Genomic DNA, 25,339 nt, shown 5'->3' with positions numbered 1-25,339 from the left:
ATTTAAATTTTGTGCATTGCCAGATAGCATCTGGATTCTTTGTTTTGGGAAAAATCAGAATATAGAAAATACTCAGACAAAAGAATCAAGTAGAGTATATTACGATACATATTATTACAGGAGGGGAGACTGGGGCAAGAGTGGATTCCTTGGAACTTCCCTCAGTCACTTAAGAGGCAATTACAACTAGCAACTTTTAGTACAAATCTGTGTATTAGGATGGCTGTAGGCAGAGCTATATTGGTTTGTGTTTTAGCCACTAGCTCTCAAACAACAATGACAATAACAACTTTATAGGACACATTTTAAAATTTAATCTGCATTATTACCATTTTTCTCATCAATTTCTTAAGCCTAGACAAAATAGTAAAGCAAGTCCTACTTTGTAGCATTTACTGATGTCCAAGATGTAAATGCTCACCCTGAAAATTTGGCCATCTCCTCCCATTAGTTGGTACCATTTGATTTCAGAACACCTCTGGTTATAGGTGCCTAACAGCCCACTTTGATCACTCCATTCCCTGCTGCAGCTTGCTTGTCCTTTGTTTTTCCTTTTGCCTGTTGCCCAACTGGTTCTTTCCAGTTTGGCTTATGATATCCTGCATAGGGATTTCCCCCAAGGCCATTGCTTCTCACTCTTGTACCTATTCCTCATTCTCAGTCTACTCTTTCCAAAACTGTATGGATATCTTTAAAGACTCCTCTGCATGACTTCAGTCTGCCTTTTGGCTCAGCGTTAACAATGGAATAAATCATTCTCAGAGCTGAGAGGAAAAGCTTATCCCTCTGAAGAATGAATTTCAGAATGTCATTCAGTTCTCAAATCATATACACACGTGTGTGTATATGTATACATACATGTATGTAGGTATATGCATATTGCATGTGTGTATATACTTAAACACATATATGTATAAATATATACTTAAAACGTCTTATGTGATGCCAGAAACAAAAGAAAATTAATTACGTGTCTCTTTCCTTCTCCTTTTCACCCACTCAATAATCTAAATGAATTGCATTGTTTTCCTTATTTGATATTTACAAAGCCAAAGAGTAGGGATACATATGTACCTTTGTCTATTTAGTCCAATTGAAGAAAGTATAAATGCATGAGTGTCTCATACTGTAGATTTCCCCAGAGATAATAGCTTTTGCAAAGAGTTGTCCATCTTTTAGACTTCAGTTCATTTAAAGATTAGCTCAATTTTAAAAAATGTTGTGTGTTTGTATAGTGAGGTTGCATGAGTCCATCAGGATGAAGAACTCCATATACAAATATGTTCAACTCGTATATGATTTATATGCGCGAGATACTGAAAGGTTGGGTAACTTGGACAAAGTCATACAGGTGGAATGTATCAGAAACAGGATATGAACCCAGTCCTTCTTGACTCTGATTGTCTCCCTATGTGCTACACCAAGTGCTTCTCCACCTTCCTAATACTATACTGTTAGTGATGAATTATACTATAGGGTGCTTATTGAAAGATGATCATTTGGCATTTAATGTGTTAGGATATGAAGAGGCTCAAGAATTCTCTAAGACCAACATGTTTAGTCACCTCCTCCCTCTTTTTCCCCTTGCCTTCTTTTTATGCATTAATAGGAACAGGTTTAGAAGAATATTTAAGAGGTATGCCATTTTTACTTGGTACTGTTTGTTTCAGGGAAGTTATTCAAGTGGTGATATTATCTAAACATCTTAAGATGCATTCTTAACACCCAATCTACTTGTCAATCTCTTTGTATAGTTATATACACATCTATTTTAGAAGGCAAAGCATGAAGCTGTCTTCTCTGGTTCAGTCACTCCTTTTTAATGGATATCATTCCTTTATAACTGTAATTCACTTTGAGAAATGGGCAGCTTCCATACAATCCTATTTTTTGTACCGAGGGAGATCAAAAATACCAAGAAAAATTGCAAGCAAATAGTAAGATTACCCAGCTGATAAATACTCTGCTAAAATTTTTGCCATTCCCTCTAATGGATGATCTGCTCCTTCAGGACATTTCTACCAGATATTTGTTAAGGTAAGTGATGCAGTGCTATTACTTTAGTCATTTGTTTGCCACCACATAATTTTTCAGCTGCTGTTTCTTCTGCAGTTTTAATACATAAATTACAAGGTTTCTGATGCTCTTGATTTCCAGTTTATTTATGCACTGGTGGCTTGCAGACCTGGTAACTTAACTGTTCTAGCCACTTCGAATGTAATGTTGATAGTTATAAACCACATATCTTATTCATCCCAGTAATCAAAAAATTCTTAAGGAAATAATTTTCTACAAGAATAAGTTGAAAAATATAGTTGAGAATCAGAGATAGGAGTTTGAACTGAGGCAGTGAGTAGATCTGGTTTAAGAAAGCATGCTGAATTTTTGTCTTTGAAAATAAATTGACTGATGAATGATATTATTAAATCATTTCTTCTTTTCCATTTTCCATTTTTTATGATATCTTTTCTTTAGATGTCACCTTCATTTCCCCCTCCTCCTTTACCTGGTGAATTATCCCTTTTAACCAAGAATTAGAGAGGGGAAAAAATCAATTCAGCAAAATTATTCAATACATCCACTGTGACTGATCCAGGGTCACAAAGGTTGTAAGTATCAGAAGTGAGATTTGAACACAGGTCCTTTGACTCCTGAGTAAAAACTCTTCCCCCTGTATCATGTAGCTCTGTCACTTGCTACCAAATGTTCCATAATCATACCATCACATCATACACACACACACACACACACACACACACACACACACACACACAAACACACACCTACAAGGAGTATAAGCTTTAATTTTTTACAAAACATTTTACATACATTATCTCATCTGACCTGTTGTGCTAGTAACATAAAGGGACCTTTGTTACAAAATCCTCCCTGCTGAGAGCTGCATTTGCAGTTTTAACACTTCAGTGGTAGGATGTCTCCTTTATTGAATTGTCCCAGTACTATCCCTACACTATCTCAGGGTGGCAAGAAAAACTTCTCATGGTCCAATTTATAACAGGTGGCAGGCTATCCAAATATGCCCACAGTTCTAGTTCTATTTTAACATAGAAAAATAAAGATTAATCCTTATTTTAAAAGCTATGGCTTGAATAGTTCTTAAGTACCAGACTTTTAAGTGTGATATAGTTTAATTAGCTTTTGTGCTTCCTTTTCCATTTGACCTATTCTACTATTCAAGCAGCTGTTTTCTTTTCTGAGCTGCTGACTTACTTTTCATAAGTCTATCACATCACTCTCATTTCCTTTCCCAGATTTTTCTCCTACCCCTTTTATTTGATTTTTAAGCCCCTCGTTTAGCTCTTCAATGACTTCTTTCTGGGATTAAGGACATTTCCCATTTTTCCTTGGATTTTTGCCCATCAGTGTTTTGACATTATTGCCCTCTGCTGAGTGTGTGTCTTGATCTTCCCTGTCACCATAATAACTTTCTGTGGTCAGATTCTTTTGTTTTGTTTGCTCTGTTGTTTTTTTTTTTTTTTTTTGCTTATCTTCTTCAGATTTTTTTCCTTTCTTTTAAATTTTAGCTCTGCTTCTGGGATAGAATGGTTACTGTCTTAGACTTCTTGTGCCAGGGACCACAGGCCCTAGCTATTTATCCTGTGCTTCACTGATGTTGCTCTGAGGTCCATGGGAGACCTGCTGAAGGCCAAAAGGCTCTAGCAGCTTACCTTGTGCTGAGTCAGGGCCCCAGTGCTGGTGTCTGGAGTGCACTAAGGCTGGTGAAATGTTCCTACATTGGCATCTGCCTGTTTCCCTAGTGCTACAGTGAAGCAAGTGGTGGTCCTGGAGCTAGCAGCTGCCTGTTTGCCCAGGGCAACACTGAAGCACGTGGCAGGGTCAGCCCTCACCGCTGCCTGTTTGTCTGGATATGCCGGATTATGTGTGGAAGCTAGATGTAAGCACATCTAGTTAAAAATGGAGCTAGAACTTAGCTTTTCTGACTCCTAGCCCAATTGTGTTTTATCACATTACATTGTTACTTATCCTGAAGAGGCTGACAAGATAACATTCTCATTTCTCTAAAGATCTTTCTCTGTGGATGCTCCTTTGCAGCATATGGAAGAAACTGTTTAGCTGCAAATCAGTGACAAGGAGTAGGAAATTGAATAAGCTACAATCACCATTCCTAGAGCAGCATATTGGGTTGCTCCAGAAAAAAACGGTGTCTACATTTCCTCACTGAACAGGGGTGGGAAACCTGTGGCCTTGAGACTATTTGTGGCCCTCTAGGTCTTTGGATGTGTCCTTTCAACTGAGTTGGATTTTATAGAACACATTCTTTTATTAAAGGAATTTGTTCTGTGAAGTTTTGATTCTGTCAAAGGACCACACTTGAGAACCTAGAGGGCCACATGTGGCCTCAAGGCTACAGGTCCTCCTGCCCACTTTAGATTCTATGTAGTTTCCCACATATTCCTGAAAGAGATTTTTACACGATCCTGGTCTAGCAGTATCTTTTAAAATGCCTTCTAAAGCATCCTTCCCATGGAGATATCATTAACTTTAAGGTTGTCATTCCCTAGGTTAAAATTGCCAGTCCCATTTTAGGTACTTTAAACTGACTGCATGAACAAGAAATTACATATTTCCTATTGTAACCTTGAAAATAATCACTGACCTGTATATCTAGGGCCTAAGTGCAATAAGGGTGTACTTAATGAGAATCAGACAAATATTAAGAAACAGAAAATTTTATTATTTACATTTAAATTCTGTCTCTTGTCCATAGTATTATGGCTAAACATAGCAAATGTTTAGCCATAATAAATTTCTCATTATTAATGACCTCTTAGCTTTCTTTGAATTAGCAGGGCATATCCATTTTATTTTTAGCTAAGCAGGGTTATTGATGGATATCAGAAATGATTGCTTTATAAATAAAGTGAGATTTAAGTATATAAATGACTGCTTATCAGGTGATAGTCTTAATCAGAATTATCTTCAACAGAATGGTCTGAATTCTCCTTGGGTAAAAATATACCCTGCTTCTGCTACCACTTTCAAAAGGCTAAGATTTATGTTTACTTAGCTGACTTATTGAAGAGTGGAGGTGACAGTATGAAAGCTCGAAGTGTGGTGAAAAAGCACAAAGGTCATATAGTATGCCAATTTCTAATGCTTTATTGATGTATTTTATATCACAATCTCTCCCCAATAACTTTCCCATAGTACTCTCCCTTATTAAAATAAATAGATAAATAAATGAATGAATAAAGAGTTAAGTAAAAATTAGGAATGCAACATCTCAGTGACTGCCAGAACACATTATTCTGTAGGGATAATATACCGTCTTCTTAACAATAAGAAAGCCATGCATTCCAACATTAAACTTCTGGAACCAACACTGGTCATAAACTAATTGTTTTTTAAATAAATTTTAAGGCTATCCTAGTTATTAAAATAGAGTTGCCTCTACAGACAAAAATCCAAGTGGATAATTGTAACAGTTTACCTGGATAACCCTAGGCCCAAACAGTTTCATTGGATGTGTATAAATGATTAAAATAAAGGGTATTTTGGTTGATCCAGTTAATTGGCTATTCAGATAATTGCCTCCATTTTCTCACTCATTTGGTGTCTATAGAGTTCTCCAGTTCTGAATAATTTGTCTTTCTGTTGAATGGCTTCCATTACATCATTTCTATTCAAATATAATTAAGATGTAATCATTATGATTTGTACTCTTCTGCCAGCTTTTCAATTTTAAAGATAGAACCCTTTTGTTCTATTTTTCCAAGGTTTATGTTTTATTTGGGATATTTAGTTTAACATTATCGTAACCTACAACACTGCACCTACATACCATGTAGATCCCTCATTTGGGTTTAAAAATAAAATATCAATCAAGTGGTGAGTTCTATGTAAGTAAATGACAAGTAGCAAGTGGAAATATATATATATATATATATATATATATATACATATATATATAACTATCCAAAATGAATGTCTTCCAATGACGATGCAAGATGTAAATCTGACCGCTGACTCCCAATTAATTAATATGATGAAAGAAAATCTAGACAAATGACCTCACTATTCAGATGAAGGCTAATTAAAATGCATTCCCTGCACAAGTCACTTGACTCTCAATTACAATTAAATATGTAAGGTTATCAGAACATAGCAAGGATGGGGCTGAACGCCGTCCTCCCTCATTAAAATGAGGACAGTAGAGAGAGGATAGTAGATGATATGAGAGTTTCAGATAATGCAGCAAATTGTGATATACCCTGAACTAGATTACCAGGGTAATAACACCGAGATTATCACGACAGGCGATTAGTTTTAGTGTGCACAAGGTTAAAACTCAATGGACTGTGAACATTTTACAAGGGTCCTATCAAAATATCAAGTAGATTGGTTTAAGAAAATCTGTCAAGCACTAGATCTGCTCCCATGGTGTTGGGTTAATTTTGCAATAAAATTAATGACTCCCTTAAGATGAAGAGATTTATTATGTCTATGAACAGTTCTAATTGAGTTAACCCAATCAGGCAACTACAACTCACACAGCTTAAGGAAAGAATGATTAATAAGATGCTGAAATCCAACTTTTCTCACTTCTTTTTGCCTGAATTCACCCACATTAGTCTGTTTAAATAATTATTTCATTTCCATCACAGTTATTTTTCCTCTAACTTCTAAATTAGTTGGTTTTCTTAAGTGAGATCTTCAGGAAGGTCTCTGAGACCCTTGTAAAGCAGTTTTTTATATGTTGGATAAGTCTTTGTGACTTATTTTGGTTTTGTTTGTAAAATATGTGTATTTAATTTCTTTCCATCAAATTGACTTAAAAATTTAATGAAGGCATGCTCTAAATAGGCATTAAGTAGGAAATACTAAAAGTTTCCATTTTGTTATTAGTATAAATAACAGTCTCTCTACTGCTGCTTTTTATGTCTGTATCCAAAACAGAGATATGACAGACCAAAAATTGCAACAAGGAGTGACTAAGTATGTGTCATTTTTCTTTTAAAAAATCCATTGTTATGAGAATAGATTCCGAATATGCTGGTTTCTCATTAAAGTCTTCCTATGAGGATGGGATGTAGCAAATCCAGTACACAATGTGGAGCAGAAGAATTTCATCTTATACATTCTTCTTCTTGTAAATTTTGACTGACTTCACATTTCACTGCTTTGTTTTTTTTTTTTTTAAGCAATCGGGGTTAAGTAACTTGCTCAAGGTTACACGGCCAGTTATTTCTGGGTGTGGTGCTGAGTATCTGAGCCTGGATTTGATCCAGGTCATCCCGACACTGGAGCCGGTGCTCTTACCCGCTGTGCTACCTGGCCACCCCGAAATATTTTGATTATTATTATTATTATTTTCACTGCTTTGTTATAGGTACCTTAGACTGTGAAAGAAAGAAAATAGGAATGGCTGGCAAATTAAATCATAGGATTTTTTAAACATTAGAAAGAGACAGAAATGTTATACAACTTTGCTCTTTTTTGCAAATGGATAAAGAATGAAAAATTAGGGGCGGCCAGGTGGCTCAGCGAGTAAGAGCACCGGCTCCAGTGTCAGGATGACTGGGAGATCGAATCCCAGGCTCAGATACTCAGCACCACACCCAGAAATAACTGGCTGTGTAACCTTGAACAAGTTACTTAACCCCAATTGCTTAAAAAAAAAAAAGAATGAAAAATTTCAGATCCCTTCTAATTCAACAAGACATCACATAGACTAGGCAGGGATTTCTGTGGACTATTCATTACAAAGCTACTACTTTTTCTCTATATCTTATTTGCATGCATTTTATTTATATTCAGAGATGATCTGAAAATTACTTCTATCTTTGTAAAGTCCTCAGTAGGTCAGACAAGTCCCTAGTAGTACCATTGTTTTTTTTTTTTTGTTATCATTTGGAAAACTTAAAATCTTGAGGGCTTAAGGGTTTTGCATGTTTGTTTTTGTTTTGTTCTAATGTTATTGTTTCCTTTTTTGCCTAACAATTATCTAACTTGACAATGTTATTCACCTGTGTTTGGGAAACATTATAATTGTCATCTAAGATTAGTTCCATGATACTTTGAACCCAAGTTTCTTCTTTATATACAAGGAAGGTCTCATGAAGAGTATGTCAGTAACTTTCCTTGAGAGCAATCCCCAAAGGTTAGAGTTATTCTGAACACAATGATCTTGTACATTCAAATCCTTTTAAAAAATCTATTGGGGCTAGTCAACTAAGGGTCTGTAGAATAAAAGGTTTAATGTTCTTAGTACCTGTTATTCAGAATAGTTTCTTCAGTCCTCATGATATAGGTAATTTGAGTGGTGTATTTACTTCACTAATGCAAGCTGAAACTACACCATGCCTTCATAGATGTTCTTCATGGGTTTCTATTGGCATCCAAAATCCATCAACTCATGGCCAACCTTTTAATAATAACTATTTCCAAAGTTAACTTGGCTAATCCTCAGACAATAGACACATAATATGTAAGACCTGTTTTTTTTTTTTTTTACCTTGTTAGAAACTGACAGAGTTTGTGGTCAAATGGCAGAGCCTTATAGAATCACTTCAAAAAACAACGAAACATCAGAATCAGAAACTAACAGAATATGCAGAATGCTACTTGTGGCCTTCTGTCTTTCAATCTTCAAGGAATTCACCTTAGTCCAAACACTCTAGGATTTGGAAAATTGCAATGCTCACTCTCAGTTTGTGATCATATAGGCTTCCACTGAATACATTCTTATAAGATAAAGGAAAGCAATATTGGTTTAACATTGTAACTAATCAAAATTCAAGGAAATCAGAAGATGACATTTTAGAAACTTTTTTCACCCATTTTTATGTGTATGTTGTGCCTTACAAAGTCTCAGAATTAGGAAGAAATGGGAAAGGTTTGGATTGTTTTGGCAACATGAGTTTTCTTACATAGTTATTTCTGCAAGAGTTTATTTATCACTAATTTGGAATTTAACCATTTCCATTTAGGATAGAACTGATACAAGGATTAAAGGGTCCAATTATTGGCTGTGGTCAGGTCAGGTTTATGGATAATACATACAGTTCTGATTCGGGGCATAAAAATTCTGTTGTCTTCATTTCCTGAAAGTCATTTTCATAGCACTTGAACAATAGGCTTTATTTTTATCAACAATGAAATAATTTGAATAAAATATAAATTGCTTAGCTGTGCTATGCATTCTCTCACCTGATAATAATAAGCTTCTATCCCAGCCATGATGTACATTTTGAAAATAGGAAACCAAATTGCTAAAGTGAAAAACAATTGGAACGATGTATCATGGCCTAGCAAACTCAATAATGATATTAATGTTGAGATAACTTTTAATGAAAATATTGCTTGTTGAAAGGCTAACTTCCTGCCTTGAAATTTCTCCCATTTGGTTACATAACTGATATTTACATAGCTCTAGATCTGCTCCCATGGTGTTAGGTTAATTTTGCAATAAAATTAATGAGTCCCTTGAGATGAAGAGATTTATTATGTCTATGAACTGTTCTAATTGAGTTAACCAAATAAGGCATTTACAAGTTACAAAGCTCAAAAAAAGAATGTCAAGGTTTGTAAATCACTTTGTAAGCATTATCTCATTTGATCCTTATAGCAACTCTGTGAGGTAAGAGATATTATCACACCCATTTTACAGATGAGGAAACTGTGGTATGGAAAGGTAGTCTGGCATATCCATTGTCACACAATGAATTTCAAAAGTAAATTTTGAATTCAATTCTTTTTGATTACCAGTCTAATTCTCTATCTCCTCCCCTTTACACTGTTGATAGAAAATAATCATCAACACTATTATTATCTCCCCTCTCTCCAAAGTCTGATAAACTGTAAGTTCTTAACTCAATTACTAAGTGGTTATTTATACATTTCATGGATTACTGAGGGTCTTTAATGTTTCTCTTCTTAATCATTCCCTTTGGGCATTTTACTAGGTCTAACATGAAATGGGGAATGGGGAAAGAAGAGGGAGATAAAAGATCAAATTCCTCTGTTAATGCTTTAGTCAGAGTTTAGGGAATGGTTGTGCCAGCTGAGGATATTGGAATCTCAGGCCACAATTAAAGTTTGAGATCCATTGATTGCTTTATCCAATCAACAATACAATCACATAAACTTCAGTGAAGAGAACTAAGGATGTTTAACAAGGAGGAGACACAAAACTTCTCTTCAAATATCTGAATGGTTCTATGTTCTATATAGGTATTGTTCATTCCCAGATGGCAGAAACAGAAGAAATGGGAAGGAGTCACAAAGAGACAAATTTCAACTTTATGTAAAGAAAGAAAAATTTAATAAGAACTGTGTTGCCTCATTTGGTGATGGAGATCATAGCACTGGAGCTATAGAATATGAGCACATTAGGGATATTACAGATCTGTACATAGATCTATCTATAGATATCTGTGTATGTTAACATATATGTATAAATACATAGACTATGAATCTATGATACAGTGATACAGTTTACATAGAGAACACTTTCCAAACCTGAAAATGACTATAATCACTATAAAGTACACAAGGGGCACAAAGCCTAGACTCCTTGTTTTTTACATATTTCTACATTCCATATATCCATTTCATATACCCATTTGTCATGTTACCCTAAGCATATTGTTGTTCAGGTGTTTAATCATGTCTGATTCTTCATGTTTCCATGAAGCACAGGATTCCAGTCCTTTCTATACTCCCTTATCTCCCCAAATCTGTCCAAGCTCAAGTTTATCCTATGCATATGACCTCTCATTGTTTCACTATTGGTGAATCATCTCTGAATATATCTGAGAAGATGGTAGAATGAGAAGTCATAAGAAAGCCCAGCTCCCCTTCACATTCCACAAAATATAGCAACAAACACATAAAGTAGAATAAAAGGACAAAGAATTCCAAAATTGTCCAAAAGGAAAATTTGTCAAGTCAACAAGTATTTGTTAAGTATGTACCACATACTAAACACAGTGTTAATCACTGTGGATAGAAAGAAATACAAATGAAAGTCTCTCTTCTCAAGGAACTCACATCTACTTGGAGACAAAGCATGTAACCATTATATACAAAAAATGTATGTGTGTGTGTATATACATATATGTATAAAGATATAGATATGACAAATTAGAGATAATCTCAGATAGAAGGCACTAGCATTAAGGGAGGCTGGGAAAAGTTTCTTGTAGAAGGTAGGATTTTAGATGAGATTTGAAAGAAGCCAAGGAAAAGATTGATTAAAGACATTAACAAGAAAGAAAGAAAAAAAGTTCTCATGTTACAAATAAATATTATACAGTAAACTAAGGAGAAGACATCAGGACATCAGAAGGAAGAAAAAAGGAAATCACAACATCGAAGATTCTAGACACAAAACTGGTCATACATGTATGGTTAATAAGCTCACTAAGCAAAATAAAGCAAGATATGGTGCCAGTAAAGATAAACCTGAAATCAATAAGGTAGGAACAATGACAAAAAAAAAGGATGAATATGAATCTTAGAACCTAAAAGCAACTGATGAAAAATATTAATAAAAACATTCAACGATAGTCTTCCCAATAGAAAGCAAAAACAACAGAACCTCCAGAATAGATATTAAAATAAAATTAAAAATCAACACAACAGAGATAAGAACTGTATAAAAGCAATATAGCTAAAAAATACTGCTCAAAGATATAACCTGAGAATTATTAGTTGTCTCCCCCCTCCAAAAAAAAAACTGAAGACAGAAAGTGTCTGAAAGACAAATTTAAGGAAATAATGCCACCAAAAATCATCATAATAATAATGTCCTGAGACTCTAGCAAGCCAGGATTAGAATACACATCAAAATCCATAGGATGCCAGAAAAGATGAATACCAGATTCAACTCATCCACACATAATGTGACTGAACTCCAAAATTTCAATAACAAAGAAATAACAAATAATTCAATAAAAAAACATGGCAAAGATCCAAAAAGAAACACATTATATACCCCCAAATTCTGATCAAAAAAACAAATATTTTCACATCCAGAAAAGAAAGAACAGAAAAAATATAATATTGCATACCAGAAATCAAGAAAAATAGAACTTCATTTCCAAATTACTTACCCAGCAATACTTAACATGTTTATCAAGAGAAATATGATGAGCATTTACAAAAAAGAATTGCAAGCATTCCTGAAAAAGAAGCCAAGACTGGCTAGGACACTTAATGATAATAAATAATAAACAAAGTTAAGGCAAATGTAAAACTATCAATGAATAAACATGTAATCAAAGCATCCACAGCTTGATGTGAGGGGCTTCTAATCTGACTAGAGTACTTAACCTGAGATCTATGAACCTTTTGTTTAATATTTTGATAACTATATTTCAATATTTTTTCCTTTGTAATAATGATGTATTTTATGCATTTAAAAATAAGATTCTGAGAAGAGGTCCATAGGCTTTACTGTATTATCAAAGGGGTCCATGAAAATCAATCAGTCAACATTTATTAAGCACCCACTATATGCCAGGCACTGTACTATGACACACACAAAAAAGGTCAAGAACTCGTGATTTAGCAGGAAGGTTGCCTTTCTTTCTTGACATCTCTTTCCTTTAACTTCTAATTCTACTTCTCTCATGAGAAAATGTAAAGTTCTTTGAAAACTGTAAAGCACTACATACAAGTCAGTTATTATTATGTCCCATTATTCAAATGAAATACAAAAGAAATGAGAGATATGAATACATGCATATACACACATGTATATGCCTATACATATACACACTGGGTTTCCATATAATAAAGATAGTATTTATTAAGTACCTACCATGTACAAGAAAATAAAATAAACAATCATAATAAGAAGCCAAAATAGAAAAAAAAAAACCTATCTTCAAGAAGCTTACATTCTATTAGAAAGGTATAATAGAAGAGAGGCAAAGGAAATGAAAACTTTGGAAGGGGTGTAAAAAATTATAGAGGTCTTTAAATTAAAGACTATAAGTTTGGACATTAGATATGAACATGTACAGAAGTGAGTATGCAGTTGTAATAGAATATAGGAGGGGTGGCTAAGTGGTTCAGTGAATAGAGCACTGGCCCTAGAGTCAGGAGGACCTGAGTTCAAATCCGACCTCAAACACTGAACACAAAACTAGCCGTGTGACCTTGGGCAAGTCACTTGATCCCAAGTGCCCTTACCCCCCCCCAAAAAAAAAAGCAAAAAGAAAAATCTAAAAAGAAAAAGAATATAGGAGATAATCTACCCAAAAGATACTCCTATACAGTGATGGTAAAAAAGTAAAAATATTTTGAAAATGTAGTAGTAGTAGTAGTAGTAGTAGTAGTAGTAGTAATGGTTGTAGTAGAAGTAATCGAGGAGAGAGGGAAGGGAATTAGAATTTATATAACACCCACTGTGTGCCAGGAATGGTGGTAAGCAATTTTACAAATATCTCATCTGGTTCTCATAACAACCCTGTATGGAAGGTGCTATTACGACCCTGTTTTACAAATGAGGAACCTGAAGCAAAGGTTAAGTGACTTGTTCAGGATTACAAAGCTAGTAAGTATCTGAGATCAGATTTGAACTCAAATTTGAACTCTTCATGACTCTAGGCTATCAATTATGTTATAATCTATCATAATATAATATTATGAATAATTATTAACTTTTATTAATACTAATAACAATACTACATGGAATGTATTTCAAATTTATGCAGAAAGATGTGGGTATATGCCTGAGTACACAGAAAGGTTTAAATTAAATTGATTCTAGTGAAAAAGATATATGATAGACCCTATTTATAAAAGCAGTAAAAGTTATGATTGATGGTAAAAATTAATAATTATGAACTTGGCTATAAATGGATTACTTTTTAAATTTAAAAAATGGCTATGCAAATCATTAATTAATACATCCTCAAATATACTGGATATACAAAATATCCTTAAGAAATATGGAAAAAATAGAAAAAAAATGGTTCTGGAGGAGAAAGTGAAGCTGGTGACCTTGCACAGCCCTCACTCACTCAAATCAAAGTCAACTGCAAGTCATGTCATGATCTCCTTGATGCCATGGTGCTCTTCAAGAATGAAAGACACAGCACAACAACAATATTTCATCCTAAAACATAGTATGGACAGTTATCTAGCCTAATAGAGGCTAGGTTGGAATTTTTTTCATTTCTTGATGAAGATGTCCAAATAAGGCAAGGTCTTTTGGGGGGGGAGGAGGAGAGCATTAAATATGTAACCAGAAGACCTAAATTAAAATCTGAGCTCCACTTCTTAATATGATATGTTACTAAATAAATCATTTAATTTCTAGAGTCCTTAATTTCCCCATCTATAAAATGAGAATGTTAGATTAGATGAGCTTTAAGGTCCTGTAAGGCTCTAAATTTTGCACTTTATTTCCTTGGATATTTTAAACCAAAATTCAGGATATCCCACTAGAATGTTAACTCCTTAAAGGCAGGGACTCTTTTTTGCTTGTATATTTTCCCCAGTCTAAGCAAAATATCTGGCACATAGTAAATGTTTAAAGAATACTTCTTGTTTGTCACCTTGGCAGTCCCCGTTCTTCAAGAAAGTGTCCCTGGAGTACAGGTCAAATGCTATTAACATGAATTACCCTAGTCAGTAGACTACCCATGACTGAATCTCAGAACTCTGTCATCCTCAACTTTCACATACATCCTTTCAAATAAGAAATAAAATAATCAGCAATAGAAAGAGAAGTTACCTTACTTTTAATAAAAATTCTCACACATTGACATTTATTACTACTGTCTTAGAAACTAGAAACCATAATTGTCCAATGAATTTTAGAACTGAATGGTCCTCAGTTTCCCCAAAGACCTTATTTTTTCTAAAAATATTTCTATGGATCCCAGCAGAATTGACTACATTCTTTGTCCTGTTGATGCAAAATGGTCTTCCTTCCTTTCCTTTACCACTATTTTATTTGCATTGGCATTGTCGTGTGTGTCATCCAAGAGCAAAATAAGTAGCCCATGTGAGAGTACAAAGATAAAAGGAAATGGTGGAACTGCTTTAATTTAAAATGGAAAACTCCTCAATTTTGGTAAAAACAAAAGGTACATCTGAGGATTAGTCAAAAGATAAATGGAATGCTTTTCTTTAAAACAGTAGAATAATCAATTCAACTATTTTCCCCATTAAAAAAAACCACTAATGACTGACTCAACAACCTATAAGCACAGAGGGATGAGTTCGTTCATCTGAAGTTGTAGCTATCGCAATGCAATATACAATACTGGTTCATCAAAGACACTATGACAAATGAAAGAGATGGAGTAGATAGTGAGTGATATTTCTTTTTTTCAAGCCATTCAAGATTTGCATTAATTGATGTTTAAATCTTTAAAGGTAGAATAGAATAAATTACCAGAAAGTAAGCTAATTTGCCAAGAGGGAATTTGAGCAAGGTTGTGACAATCTCTAGAGCTACTAAAAGTCCTATATATTGCAAGGACTTTTTTCTTAGACTCCATCTATAATCTATGGTCTTTTATATTTTGTGTGTGTTCAAGTGTGTGAAAGACAAGGAATGTAATAAAATGGGGATTCTGAGAATCTGAAAAATAGTAATCAAACAACACAGAAAAGAGAAGACCAAAAAATTAGACAAGAACATCCTTAGAGTCTGTATTTACCAGATGTTTGTCTTTCCAATTTTGAACAAAAATTAAAAGATGACTAATGAATTCACAACATTGTAGTTTATATAAGCTTGAAGTTCATATTTCAGATATTTTATTATTTTTTGTGTCAAGTAAAACAACTCCTCAAAACCAATCAATATTAAATCTACATGAGCTAACAATATTTGGTTGAGAAGCATCATTGATAAATTAATATTTTTGATGTGTCCATAGGAGAGGTGAAGTAACAGGATAGCCTTAGAGTCAGGAAGACAGGACCTAATTCCTGACACAGAAAAAAATTCTAGTTCTAGGACCATGGGAAAGTCACTTACTTTTTCAGAGCCCCAGAGATTGCATTCTTTATCTGTCTGTCTGTCTCCTATTCTCTCTGTCCTCTCTTTGTTTCTCAATTCTATGTCTCTCTCTCTTCTCTTTAAAAAATTTATCTTTTATCTTTACACCATCTTCATTTCTGACTATATCTTTCTAGCCTTACCCACCCAGAGAGATGCCATGGATAGAGTGCTGGGGTAGGAGTCAGGAAAAACAATTCAAAAATCACCTCTGATAAATACTATGTGACTATATACAAGTCATCTAATCTCTATGATTTCCACCTTCATCTGTAAAAGGAGGGTATTGGATTAGATAGCCTCTAAAGTCCTCCCCAAATCCTGTATCTAAATCTATGATCCTATGAAGCTATAGGCCATATAACAAAGAAGGGGAAAAAAAAGAAAGGAAAAGAAAATAGTTTAGCAAAAATATCAACTAAGTCTGACATTATCTGCAATGTTCTTCACCCAGAATTCTCCACCTCTGAAAAGAAGGGAGGAATGTATTATCATTTCTGGTATGGAGTGGCCAAAACTAGTCTTCAATTTCTTTTTTATGGTTGTTTCTCTGTTTATGCTGTCGTAGTTATTACATGCAAGTATGTATGTATATAAAACATCTATAAATGCTTTGTTTTGTTTTCCTGGTTCTGCTCACTTTACTCTGAATCATTTCACATCTTCATCCGTTTCTCTGAATTTTTTCTATTTATCATTCCTTAATGTGTAGGAAAATGCCATTACATTTATGGAAGCTTTCATTCTACCTTTGACCTCCTTTGCATATATGCATAGCAGTGAAATCTCTCTTTCTCTCTCTTTTTCTCCTCTTTCAAAATTTGAAATTGTTTTCCGGAATGGTTAGACCAAGACATGACTCCATCAACTGTATATTATCATGCCTGCTTTTCTGAAACCCCTCTAAACATTATTACCATCTTCTGTCACCTTTGCCAGTACAAGATGAAACCTCAGAGTTGTTTTGATTAGCATTTCTATACTACTTGTGATTTAGAATAAGCTTTCATATTGTGTCAGCAATTTGCAATTCTTCTTCTGAGAACTATTGGTTCATATATCAGTTGGAAAATCCCAGGCAACTCCCTCAGACTATAAATTACTGAGTTGTCCAGTTGCATTAGTGGAAGGGCTTTCCACATTGGAAATTATTCAAACCAATGAAGCTACAAGTCTAAACTATAACATTAAAAAAAAAACCAGTAGGATTTGGGAGCATTCTTCAATACAAAATTAGATAAACAGTGGTGTTTGTTTATGTTTGTATAGTTTATGTATGTATATTTAAATCAACATTTATGCCTATCTCTACGACTATATTATGATATAAATTATATATGGGTATATGTAATTTACATTTATTTGGTGGGAAAATAACATAGGATATATTCACTGGAATAGAAAGGGAATAAAAATTCTGAAACAGTCCAATAGTACTCTCTGTCTGTCTGTCTGTCTCTCCTTCTCTATATGTATACGTGTCTATATACATATATATATATATGTATGCATGTGTGTATATTTATGTGTGTGCATATATATTCTAAGCAGACAGTTCATAAAAGTAATTTGGCTTGAAAGAGACAAATCATAGGATGATGCATCCTGTCCAGTTCCAGCAGCAGGGTACAGTGGGATGTGTCAAGCTGAGAGAAATAAAAACAAAAGGGTGTTTAAATGTATCAACTATAAATGCATTTTGGTGAATAAATTCCTACTATTAAGTCTTGGTTTTCTTAATCAGTGACCTGGAAAATGCTAAAATAAGATGTTGCTGACAGAGCTTGGGGAGGGAACAATACAACCCACCATCATCTGTGTAGTTCACTAGCCACACTATGAATCATTAATACCTTAGACAGAGTGTTTCTTACGCTTTCAGAGGAAAACAAATAGTCACATAGTCAAAGTATGGCACTTCATCTTTAAGGAGCTGGAGCAGGTGAAGAAGACTTGAAGAAAACTAATAATCAATTATCTAGTGTCATTAGAGTTTCCTCTGACTAGCTCTTCTCAGTCATTCATTAAAAATTTAATTAAGTGCCTGCTATATGCCAGGCACTGTACTAAGAACTGGGGACACAAAAAGAGACATAAGACAGTCCCTGCCATGAAGGAATTTACAACCTAATGAAGAGACAACAAGCAAACAAATATGTATTAACAAGCTCTATAACGGAAAAATAGGAAATAATTAAAAGAGAAAAGTTATTAGAATTAATAGAGGATAGGAAAAGCTTCCTATAAAAGACTGACTTTTAGCTGGGACTTAAAGAAAGCCAGGAGGCAGAGATGAGAAGGGTGGTTATCTCAGGCATGAGAGACTTACAGAGAAAATTCCTGGAGCCCAAATATGGAGTGTCCTGTAGCTATGGGCTGGATCTACTCTAGGATGAGTGTGTGTGTGTGTGTGTGTGTGTGTGTGTGTACATAGAGAGATACATACAGTATACACACATGTACACTTATATTACCATAAATATATACTATAAATATTTATGACTAAATTAATAAACAGTTTGTTATCCATACATATGGATTTATAATTGTCTGATTTATGATTTAGTTGCATACAGGAGATGTCACTTAACCTCTCTCAACCTCAGTTCCCTCATCTGTAAAAGGGGGAAGGGGAGAGATTGAACTGCAAAAACTATCAAGTCCCTAGATTCTGGTATGTTGTTGGTATGTTGAATAAAGATAATTATTATTTTCTTTCACATAATTAATTTTTTATGATTTTTTCTTTGACACATTCCTTATTTAGGATTTCATTATTATGTTCCCAAGGCAGCTAGTCAGCAAGATGGAGAGAGTGCTGTTCCTAGAGTCAGGAAGAACTGAGTTCAAATTCAGCCTCAGATATTTACTAGCTGTATGACCCTATAAATCACTTAACTTCTGTCTGCCTTAATTTCCTCAACTGTAAAATAAAGATAATAATAACACCTATGTCCCAAGGTTGTTGTGAGGATCAAATGAGGTAATATTTGTAAAGTTTTTAGTACAGTAGAAAAACTTGGCACATAATAGCTGCTTAATAAAGGCATATTTATTTCCCTTCCTTTAGGTCTATGTCTTTTATGTATGCTCACTCAATTGAATACTGTTTTATTTTACTAATTTTACTAATTTAATATTTCTTTTTTACGTTTATTTTCTCTGTGCGCTAATATATATATATTTTTTTCAGATCATCCATGCAGGTCTGAAAAATATTTGTATATTCTTTAGTGGTGGCATTTAGAAAGTATAAATTTCTTAGGTCTAAATTCATAAAAGTTTGTTCAATTCTATATTGTCCCCTTGATTTATAATTGTCCAATTTTAAGAAAGGAACATTAAAATCTCCTACTATGGTTATGTCTATGTCTTTGTGCAATTAAGTTAACTTTTCCTTTATAAACTTGGAATGGTGAGGTATTTGGCGTATAACTATTTAATATTCAGATTGGTTCAACATCTAGGGTCTTTTAAGCAAAATGCCCCCTGTTTATATTGCATATTTTTATTTTGCATTTATCTTAGGATGATTGTAACTCTGGTTCTTTTAGCTTCACCTCAAGTGTGGTGAGCTTGGTTTCATCCTCATCTATTGATTCTATATGTCTTTACTTTTTATATGTTTTCTGTTAGTAACAGGAAAGGGTTTTGTCTTCTTATCCATTCTACCATTTCATTTAGCTGGTTTGTTTAATCCATTCATGCTTAAAGTTAAGAGTTTAAGTTTGTTTTCACATACTTGTCTCTAGAATTGGAAATTTTTAGAGGGTTTTTTTGTTTGTTTGTTTCCATTCCTCTTTTAAGTTAGTAGGTTGTCCCTCCAGGGTAGCTAGATGGTGCTCTGGATAGAGTGCTCCACCTGGACTCAGGAAGTCATCTTCCTAAATTCAAACCTGGTCTTAGACACGGTTTCTAGCTCTGTGATCCTGGGCAAGTCACTTAATCCTGTTTGCCTCAGTTTCCTCATCTGCAAAATAAGCTAAAGAAGGAAATGGCAAACTACTCCTGTATCTTTGTCAAGAAAACCCCAAATGGGGTATAAAAGTCGAACATTACTGAACAACAACAATTTCCCTACAATTCGTTTTCCTTAAACTGCTTTGATGTAATCTTGTTCCTATAGGTACTCTTTCTTCCTACTCCACACTCCTCCTATCTGTCAATACTTTACCTAGAAGGGTGATTTTACTTAAATTATTGAATGATTTGTCCTTCATTCTTTTCTTTACATACCTAAGTCTTCCTGGTTTTTTTCCTTTCTTTTCCTCCTCTCAGATCAGCAACTAGTTTAACATTGCTCCTCACCTCCTCCCTTCTAGCTTCTTTTCTTTATTAGGATTTATTTTTAATGTACCTTTTTTTTTTGGAGGGGGAAGGCAGGGCAATTGGGGTTAAGCAACTTGCCCTAGGTCACACTGCTAGTTTTTTTGTGTTAAATGTCTAAGGCCGGATTTGAACTCAGGTCCTCCTGACTTCAGGGCCGGTGCTCTATTCACTGCACTACCTAGATGCCCCTAATGTAAGTTTTTAAAAGAAGGATTTCTTTGCCATATTATTTTCATTAATTCTCTTCCCTTTCTCTCTATTCTAAACTATATTCTCTGATTCATGTTGTCTTTATTTATTCCTTCTTGAATTTCATTATGCTCCTCATGGAATTAAAGCTTCATAAGTAACAGGTTTAAGCTCCTCTTCTAGCTAATTTTTATGTTGTTGCCTCTGTAGATTTTGCCCTATTGTCCCCTGCACTTTTTTATTGCACTTCATTCTTAGAAGTATCAATTTATGAGGGAAGTAACGTAAATAGAATCAATGCTCTATGGTAGAAATTATCTCTTCCTAAATTGTGAAATCCAATTCTTTTTCTTGTCCTGTGGTTCTCCTTTCTATTGGCTATGGAATGTCTTTTCTGGGTATGTGTACTTCCATCCTTCTGGGTACTATTTACCATATCACTTTCATTTTCCCTTGTCTTGATAGAGGATGTTGTAGATAGGGGAACAACATTCTCTTAGGTGTTATGTCACTGTCTACCTCCCTATCTCCCATTTCATACATATGTCTCTTCTCTATTGGGAGTACTTTTCAATGGGCCTTCTCCTACACTGAGTTGAAGCATTTCCCCTCTATCCCCCCAGGTTTCAATCTCTCCCTTCTGTCACCTGTCTCAATTTCATGTAGACTATAAGAGCTATCTCTTCACTGTTCATCCATAGACTTGATAAGAGTACATCACCTATTCTTCTCTACCATATACTTTCCATGGCTCCACCTATGCACACATACATGCTCTCTTTGAAAAGTCCCACAAAATATACTACTAGCTCATCTATAGAAAGGCGGTTGTTTATTCTATGATGCTTCAGTCTGCTTTCTTCTTTATTTCCTTACCTACTTAAAACAACTTGAGGGTTCCTCTCTTTTGAGTGTTTGTATTGTTATTTTTAACACCATAGCAGCTCTCCTTTCTTTAAAAAAAATACCCAGAGATGGGTAATTTATTTAGTCATTCTTTCCTTTATTACCTATTTACTCATAGGTCATTCAAAAAGAAGCAAAAGGAAATTTACTTAGCCATAATAAAAAAAAAAAAAAAACCATTATATAACAAGGATATGCATAGGGGTAGCTAGATGGCTCAGTGCATCCAGTGCTGGCTCCAGTGTCAGATTCATTTCTCTGACTTCAATTCTGGCCTCAGACGAATTGTGTGATCCTGGGCAATTCACTTAGCCCTGTTTGCCTCAGTTCCTCATTTGTAAAATGAGCTGGAGAAGGAAATGGCAAACCATTCCAGTATCTTTCCCAAGAAAACCCCAAATGGGGTCATGAAGAATCTGACATAACTGAACAATAGTATTGATTCGACTAATAGAAGCTCCCTAGCCTGTTACCCATCATATTTATCAACCAATCATCAGAGATCACCTGGAACACCTCCTGGCTGCTTTATACTCTGGTGACCTTGAAATGATGTCAACAGTCTGAGATTCTGGTTCCATGGACCAACCAAGACTCCAGGATGATTTTAATACTTTTTTTTTTTTTAAGGAAAAATTAGCTTAATTTAAAGGGGAGTGGAGGTGGGGAGTATTTAGCATTATACTCCTAATACAGTGTATTTATCCTTAAATACTCTTCTTACATGTTTCTTTTCTTGTAGAAATACCTTAAATGATTCTCTTTTATTGAATGTTCACTTGTTTTTATTGATGATTAGGCTCAGACTTGAAGGAGGTATCATTCTGGATTAAATCTTTGACTACTTTGCTTTTCAGAAAATATTTCTTTATTCTGTTCTGTAGTTTTTAATAATTTCAGAATTGCCGTTGTGTTATTTGGATTTCCTTTCCATATATTTAAAATATTTTCTCCTGGATGCTTGCAGAATTTGTCATTTGTCATGGGAATTGTTAAATTTAGCCATTTTGTGCCTTAGAATTTGGAATACCGGTTCCTCCTCCCATCTTTCCCTTGAAGGCAATGTGTGGATTCTTTGCTTTGTGCTTAGTGTTGTGAATTTATAAATTCTAAAAAAATTTTTCTTGAATTTTTCTTGCATTATGGTGTTCAGTTTTTGTTTTTGTTCTTTTACACTCCTCTGAGAGATCTGTGATCTTTAAATTCTCTTTGAGGTGGCAGTGGTGGGACCAAGATGGGGACTGGAGCATGGGGATAGTGGCTTCAGCCTCAGTTACAGCAGCCTGGGCCAGGCGCAGCCGGGCCAGTCAGTGGGGCTGCAGGAGGCATAGGCTGGGCAGCCAGGGTCAAGCAGTACCCCCGGTGGAATGCCCCTTCTGCGACGAAGTGTCCAATGAAGTCTGAAAAACTGGCAAAGCCAAACAGTGACAGACTGGCAAGAAGGTGGCCCTGAAGAAAGTGCTGATGGAAAATTAAAAGGAGGGGTTTCCCATCACTGCCTTAAGGGAAATCAAGATTCTCCAGCTTCTCAAACATGAGAATGTGGCTAATCTAATTGAGATCTGTAGGACCAAAGCCTCTCCCTACAACCTCTGCAAAGGCAGCATCTGCCTGGTGTTTGATTTCTGTGAACACGACCTTGCTGGGCTGCTAAGCAATGCCCGCGTCAAGTTCACTCTGTCAGAGATCTAGAAGGTGATGTAAATGCTGCTGAATGGGCTCTACTACATCATTCGGAACAAGATTTTGCCTGGAGACTTGAAAACTGCTACTGTGCTCATCACTCGGGATGGAGCCCTGAAGTTGGCCGACTGGGGTTTGTCCCAGGCTTTGTCTGGCCAAGAACAGCCAGCCAAACCGCTATACTAACAGAGGGGTGACCAGCTGATACCGGCCCCCAGAGCTGCTTGCTGCCTGGAGAGCGTGACTATAGTCCCCTAATAGACCTTCGGGGTGGAGGCTGCATCGTGGCAGACCTGTGCACCCGCAGCCCCATTAGGCAGGGAAACACAGAGCAGCACCGGCTGACTGTCATCAGGCAGCCCCAGAGGTGTGGTACAATGTGGATAAATGCGAGCGGTCTGAGAAAGTGAAATTGCTAACGGACAGAAATGGAGGGTAAAAGAGCGCTCAAAGCCTAAGTCGGGGACCCTTATGCTCTGGCCCTGATTGACAAACTGCTGGTGCTGGACTCCACCCAGCTTATTCACAGTGTAGATGCTCTCAGCCACGCCCTCGGACCTCAAGAATATGCACTCCACTCACAGCACTCCCAAGTTTGAGTACCTGGCTGCACCCCGAAGGAGAAGTGGTGGGCACATGCCCCAAGCTGCCAGCCAATCAGAGCCGAAACCCAGCAGCCACTAAGCAGAGTTTGACCCCGTATTATAAGGTCACGCACAAGATTGGTCCTTTTTTGGTTTTGATATGTGTGTACACGTATATATGCGCACACATATGTGTATATGTACACATATATGTATGTTGTGTGTGTAGATGTGTGTTATGTGACATATTTTACTGAGATTGTGGGGCATTTTAATTGTTTCCCATTGCAGATATATGTATATAGATATATAGATATATACATATATATAAACTTTTGCTCTAGGCATCAAGGATTCCAGCTAGCATTTAGCCTGTACTGGAATGACAAGTTAGCAAGTAGGGATGGAGCTAGACTGAAAGAAAGACGTTGCAACATCTGCCTACTCCGTAGCCAGAATCCACATTTCTGGATAACATTTGGCACTGTATTTCCCTCTAGAAGAGATTTCCTTTTTTGAGGGGAGCAGGCACAGAGTATGTATGCCCAGGCAGTCCTATTTATGGGTCGTCCTAGAAATCCTGTAGGCTTCTCTTCCTTACTGTATTAGCCAGAGGGTTAGATTATTTTGGATAGCTTTGGGGCCTCTGGTATTAGGAAAATCTCTTGACAGCTTCTTTGAGTTTTGCCTATGGAGAGTGTTCCTGTTGACTGATGAGAAGATCAGAACACCAGACCTCTTTGGATCCCGTGATCCTCCCCACTTTCCCCCACTGTGTATGCTGGAAGATAGTCTACCTTAAATTTACATTGTGTGTATATATACACTATATGTGCGCACACACACACACACACATAGTATGTACATAATTGTTTGCACATTATCTCTCCCTTAGAATGTGAACTTCTTGAGGGTGGGGACTCTGGTTTTGTCTTTCTTTGTATTGTCAATGCTTAGTACAGTGCCTGACACATAGTAATTGCTTAATGATTGATTGATGGTGGTGGTTTTTTATTACTCTTTTGAACCATTCTGAAATATCTTGTTGTTCTATGTTTCATGATCTCTTGAGATTCTATAGGTTTCTTTGTTTCATCAGGCATTGGTTCAATTTCCTTTGTCTTATAACAATTAAGGGACCTTTTTAACCTCTGAGGATTTAGCACTCATTTTTTTTTTTTGGTTAAGATTTTTCTTCTTGTTCTCTAGGTTTTTAATGGTATGTTTTCCCCATTGAAAGCCCCCTTTCCCCCTTATATTCCCTTTTCAGTTACTTTCTAGCTCCTCCTCCTTTGATGGGAAATATACCCCTAGGCTAGACTGCAAAGCTTTATCCCTTGTTGGCAGATTTATTTTTTACTAGCGTCAGTCCTGGCCCTAAGTAATTTGTGTGGTAAAAAAAGCTGTCCCCACCTGTGTTGAAATAGGTCTGGGACAGTTACTCAAAGTGATCACCAACTACAGTTCTTCCCTTGGCTCACATCCTTTTTCTTTGGTTGGGTTGAATCAAATTCTGTTCATTTTGGCAGAGTAGGGGAGAGTATCATGGTCGTTCTGAACCAGAGTCCCTAAACTTAGATCCAACTCTGACAGAAGGTGGCCAAATTCCCTTTCCCTTCCTCTTCCCCTCCTCCATATG

At 35.6% G+C, this 25,339-nt stretch overlaps 1 pseudogene; it reads left to right on the top strand.

The window, feature by feature from the left end:
• The first annotated feature begins 11,390 nt into the window (after nucleotides 1-11,390).
• Nucleotides 11,391-24,917, top strand: LOC138176732 (cyclin-dependent kinase 9 pseudogene; annotated as a pseudogene).
• Nucleotides 24,918-25,339: the final 422 nt, after the last annotated feature.

This window comes from Petaurus breviceps, unplaced genomic scaffold (genome assembly GCF_028583685.1).
Source record: "Petaurus breviceps papuanus isolate PSGF00001 unplaced genomic scaffold, PetGlider_PUasm1.0 90145, whole genome shotgun sequence".
Classification (NCBI taxonomy): Eukaryota; Metazoa; Chordata; class Mammalia; order Diprotodontia; family Petauridae; genus Petaurus; species Petaurus breviceps.
This window is presented reverse-complemented; position numbering and strand designations above follow the sequence as displayed.